Below are 6451 nucleotides of genomic sequence, written 5' to 3' on the forward strand. Positions count from 1 at the left end.
AGCCATCTGGGCCAGGGCATTTGTCCCTTTTAAAAAGTTTCATTGTTCTTAGCAACTCCTCCTCGGAAACTGGTTGAAAAATCTGATCATTTAAGGCCTCATCAAACATCTGAGGAAACACTTCAATGCCCCATAGAATATCCTGGAAACTGCTGTCTTCAGATCTCTTATACTGCTTCTCAAAAAAACTTACTGCCTCCTTTGAAATTTCCTGTTGAGAATATAGAAAACCACCTTTTCCATCACTTATTTTCCAAATGGAGTTCTTTTCCCTTCTAGAGTTTGCAAAGTTATGAAAAAATTTTGTATTCCTGTCGCCTTCTCTTAGCCACAGCGCTCTGCTCTTCAGCCTCCAGAACAGTTCCTCCTGTTTCAATAACTTTGTTTTCTTCCTTTGTAAGATACTTGTGCTGAATATGCAGTTTTGGTTCAGGGCTTTTTAAATTTTAGTACCAGACGCGAAGATTTTCAGAGGGAGTGGTGAAATTTTCACTGGAACCAAGCCACTGTTGATTCCTTAGTTTTCATCTCTTTGATGAACCGGTGAAAGACATCGTTCGGAAGTCCATTCGAATTTACTCTTTTGGAAATTCTCCGCTCTGGTCAACCTTTTTGTGTTGGGAAGAATTATAACAGAGCCTGAAATGAAATAAGGGCTATTACTTCTCAGAATGACTTTCAGCCTTCTTTGGTTTGGTGGCTTATGGAGTATTATGCTAGTTATAAATTTATTGTTACAATATAGGGTTAATGTGATAACTTGCTACTGGACTCACAACCAGGATGTCACCCACCATTTGTAGTAAGCAGGTTAATTATTCAAATATTTCCAAATTGTTTCCCAATTTAGTTTTGCTGGTTATGATTTAAGTCGTTGCACTTGCTTGTTTTGAAATTATGAAAGAACAGGTCTATTACCATGCGACTAATACAAGCGCAAGTCTTGAATCTTATTACGTTTTTTGTTTTTTTTTTTGTATTTTTTTCAAATGACTAAGAATTTCTAACATCTCATATCTAAGTTTTTCTTTCTAATTTTTATTAGATAGCTATCCACTTTTCCTGGAACTTCAAAAGGCTTACAAAGCAAGATTTGATACAGGTCAAAATTTGTTGACATTACTTCTCTACTGAAAAGGTTTATTTTTCCAAGTCATAGATAAGAGGGCAGCATCAATGAAAAAAAATCTTTCTATTTTGTGCGGAATTCAAATCTGATGTCCCTTTCTAACTATTTTTTTTTAGATTTTCGTTTACAATTCCCTTTCAAATATGACTTCTTTCCACTTATACTAGTAGAAGATATTAAAAAGAAAGAAAATTACATATTACGGAAATAGATGGAATGGCAAGTATGCCAACGACACTGACATTTGTTTACAATACTTCCTTGGGTGTTGAACTTGGACCACTATCCGCAATAGTTGTATATTTCACGTTTACATGTTTTGGTTGTTTCCTTAGTGTATAGTGATTGCAATTGAACATGCCCAATCCCTTGTTCGGATTTTTATGTTATTTTGGTTTGGAATTTTTCACTTTCCTACTTTTTAACCAGTATTTGTTCACTTTCAGTGTCTAATTCTTTTGGCAAAGCTAGAAATATCACATCCAGGTAGAAGTGGAGAGGTGAGTATTGTCCACAATTGTGCAAGTGGGTCTCACGTCTAAGATTTTGAATCTGATTTTGAGGGGCTCAGGTCTAAGATTCTGTACCTTGTTTGATATCACATGTAAGGTCATTCCAAGTTCAAACAGGGACATATCACTTTGGTGCCCAACATGAAAATCAATTCCACACTCTCTGTCTCATTCAAAAACTTCTCACTCGAAAGCCTCTCATAAGAATGCCCCTTTACCCAACTTTTTCCCCGCCTCCCCTTGGAGTTAATGCCACCAACCTCCCCATCCCTCTCCTAAAACCACTATCGCCTCTTTCTACAGAAAATTTAATTGGATGAGTTAACAATGTAGGGGTGTAGAAGTATGAATTAAAAAATAATAACAAAATAGTAGCTTATCTTTTTATCGAAAACTTAATTGAAGGAGTTAACATTGTAAAGGTGTAGAAGTATAAATTAAAAATAATAACAAAATAGTATTAGTAGTTTGATCATTAGATATCTTTATTTTGAAATAGAGTTTTTAAAATTTAATTTAATTATCAATAATTATTAGGTGGACGCTAGTCAACATAATATTCTAAAATATTCATATCAGTATACACAAATTAATGGTTGAGATTTATCTCCAAAATAGTTATTTCATTTTTGTTTTTTAATTGAATTAATTAAAAATAATGTAATTATCTTAACAAATCCTATTGTGAGATGTGTAATGAAGTGTGTGTTTAATTAGTTTTTATGATCAACATCTTAACAAACCTTATTATGAAATGGGTAATGAAGTAAGTGTTTAATTAGTTTTTATGATTTTTTTAATTGTAGCAATGTAAGATGTATAATGAAATGTTTTGATACTTATTAGTCCCCAAAATAATACTAGAATCATTTACTTGTTAATCATTATTATTTTAGCGACTAATACAAATAATATTTAACTTTGTAAATAAATATTTATTAAAATTTAATTCTACTCAAATTTAAATCTTTTATTTTAAATTTTTTTGGTCACCTGTCCCCCATCACCAATAAAATTGGGCAACACTGAGAATTCGGTGGTATTGAAGAACACATACATTTCATAACCGCTTTTCCAAGATGGACCATCTTGGCAGAAATTTGTGATTCAAAAAATTTGACAGCCTATTTTGAATAAAAATTTAAAGATCACAAACAAACATTAATAAATAAATAAATAAATGGAAAAAATTGTATCGCATCGACGCACCCCATATTATTATACGAAACACCCGTAGCTCGGTCGGTCCTTTCCCTCAAAGGAAGGAATGGAACCCAGGCAGGCCATCTTCGTCACCGATAAACTCCAAACTATCTCAACCTTCGTGGCTGGAGTACTCCTTAAGCTGAGATCATAGCCAGTAATATATTTGAACTTCGGTCGAATTAATTTCATCCAGCTAGACATATTGTCAAACCACATATCACTCTATGACCCCAAATGATTGGAAAATGCAGAGATCTACCAATGATTGGGCCACCATGATTGATCAGTGATGATTGGAAGAAGAGAGGTCTACCAATAATTGGGCCTCTGCATGGTGGGTAGTTATACATTGCCCTTCTCATAGACTTTACCAATAATTGGGCCTCTGCATGATGGGTAGTTATACATTGCCCTTCTCATAGACTTTTGTGGGCAGAGACTCTCAATTACCAATTGAAAGGAATTCAGGCTAACCATTTTATCTAATCTATTTTATGTCACGATGACCCAGCCGTAGTTATTATCAAGTCCAATATGATTATCAATCCTATTCAATACTTGAAAAAGAATCCACTTTCAATACTGAAATCTTTTCGAAAAAATTGGGTACGGTACATCTTAACGGTATTAAAAAAAAATACTAATTTAAAATAACAATTTTAATATTCAAAATCTAAAAAATGTTCCCAAAATTATTTTCAATTATAGATATTGAAATGAGCAGTAAAAGTAACAATTTTAATATTCAAAATCTAAAAAATGTTCCAAAAATTTTAATATTCAAAATCTAAAAATGTTCCCAAAATTATTTTCAATTATAGATATTGAAATGAGCAGTAAAAGTGAATGAAAATTATGGAATGAGAAGAAAAAACCTTTTAACATAAACATAATAATAATAAAAAAAAACTTTTAACATAATTAAAAAAAACCAAAAAAACATAACTTTTTAACATAAACCTAAAAAATAAAAGAAACCATTGTTGGTCAATCAAAAATAGTAGTTAATGAGGTTGTTCTTAATAAATTATTATTAAGTAATTTCCTAATGACTAATTAAATAAGATATAAATTAATGATCATTTTAGTATAATTAGTTTAGATGTTCTTAATTATCTAAAAGATCTAAAAGCCATGTAATTTCTTTCTTTTATAAAATTTTTAAAATTATTTAAAGAGTAGATTCTAAAAAATTATATTACATATAAACCGTTGGAATATCATTATTCACTACTCAATAGTATTGTATGAAAGATTAAGTGAATATCATTACTCACAACTTAATAAAAGAAATGGAATAGTCTAAGCATTATATGTTTTAGAGTTTTTGGTGGAATACAATGAAAAAAAAATTGGCCAAAGTTTGTGTTTTCTTGTTTAAAATCAATTTTTTCATGCATATATGGAATCAATATTTTGAAACAACTTTGGGGTACTAGGATTGTGAAGAGTTCAAAACTCGAACTTCTGATTCCAACAAATCCCTGTCAAAGTTTAATCAACTCAGACCTGAAAATATAGTAGAAAACCTCCAAAACATATAACAAATAGACCACCCCAAGAAGAATTAACATTTAAGATTTCACTGGAAGCTTAAGAACCTTATTTTTTTATGCCAAATTGGGTCCTTGTTATTCCAGAGGTGAGGAATCTTCCATAGATGTTGAATCTTGACGAGTGTCCCATTTGTTTTCTTGTAAGGCGGCTCTGGTGGGCGGTAATGGCAACCATAATGGTTAGGTACATTTTACATTTCATGACCATGCAAAGAGCTTGGTTTCAGGGGCTGTCATAAATGGTGGAAGTGTCGGGGGTGCTGGTGTTGCTGCTTTTGTGAATAGTTTTATTCTTGTTGATTCAAGATCTATGACAAATTCTTCATTAGACCATTATTGTTTTCACCATTTCCATCTGGCATGATGCTACTTGAATGATCTAAACTTGATCGAGGGTGGTGCTATTTGGATTTCCGGCAAGATGACAAAAGTCACTAACTTCCGGGGAAATTTGAATGACTTCTCGATCATCTAAGTACAGGACATTTCACTGCAACAAAGCGATTTTGGGCAGATTTGATATCTCTTGATTTCGAGGTGGCAGATTTGATATTTCTTGCTTCAAAGGTGGCAGACTTATCAAACCCTGACATTTTTATTATGAAGTTGGTGAGATATTATTACTGCATTAGTACATTGGTTTTTTTATTCTTCCACCCTATGACTTTGGTGGTTTGTGGGCTATTCCCTCATTGGGTTGTGGTGTCGGTATTGTCTTCCATTTATTGTCGATTGACAATATACCTGCATGCTTAGGGACCATATTTGGAAACTACGACATTTACATTCCCTATTCCATATCGGTGAGGAGTGGAATATTTACTTCCCCTATCAGGACCATCTCTTGGGATCGAGATCAGACTCCACTTCTGTTGTACTCGCCCTCCTGGTGATATTATCTCTAACCTCCCTTGTTCTCGCGTCATGATACTTGTCCCAATCACTTATACCCCGCATTACATATGGATTTCCCTCCCTTGTCCTGACATCCTCATTTTATTTATTTTTGTGTCACATGGCCCACCTTGCTGAATTAGTTGCCTCCCTAGACGTTAATTGTGTTAGAACAAGAGGTATACATCCATGCTACTCTTGGAGTGGAAAGCACAAAGAACCCACACCACTCCTTGATTCCCTAGCACTTAAATGTTGGTTTCTCGAACCATCCTACTTCTGGTGCAAGCTTTACAAGTGGCACACATGCATCATCTAGGTATTCTAATCACACATATCAGTGGGGTGGTGATCACCATGGTCTACGAGCTCATGGAAAACCCATCGATACCTCCTCTGGCAAAAAAATCCTCAGATTAAGCTATGATGTAATGTGGGATCACGTAATTATCCTGCAGAAGCGAGCATTGGTGGGAAGGTGGTATTTTGTTGAGATGAAAGAACATGATATGAAGTTGTGGGTTAACAAAACTTGGACTTCCATTCTCAGTTATCCGCCAAAGGTGAGCAGACTTACGAATGAATGGTTCAACTTTAATTTCTTGCACCAGGAGGACTTGGATTGTATTAGAAACATTCCTTGGGTTCATGGATGCAGCTTCCTCTAACTACATAACTAGTATGTGGGGTTCAATCCTCTTCGAGATACACCAAGGAATAACTTTGTTTGGGTTAAACTACTAAGCCTCCCCATGGAATTCTGGAATCGCGGGATTTTCACGAATATTCAAAACTCTATAAGAAGATTTGTATATGTGAATCCAAAATGTATGGGTTCCAGTGATAAATGAGTAGCCTGGATCCTCGTGGAAATGGTTTTCTCCAGTGGACTTCCTGGATAGATCGATTTGGCTTGGGACGTTTCTATTCACCACTAATGCCTGGGTTACTAGTGTATTCCTTTTAGACGTCTGTTATGCCACTACACGGGACACCTTCTGGAATATTTCCCAAGAAGATTTACATACAACGGGCTACAAAGGAGACGAGGTGTTGGACGTCGGAAAAACAAGGTGGATGTTGTACAAGGTCACTTAGATAAATGAGGTACTGAATCGTTCACTCTAAGAAATCTCCTACATTTCTTTATATTC

This window comes from Pinus tabuliformis, chromosome 8, assembly GCF_031772625.1.
Source record: "Pinus tabuliformis cultivar Carrire ecotype Pingquan chromosome 8, CPIR1, whole genome shotgun sequence".
Classification (NCBI taxonomy): Eukaryota; Viridiplantae; Streptophyta; class Pinopsida; order Pinales; family Pinaceae; genus Pinus; species Pinus tabuliformis.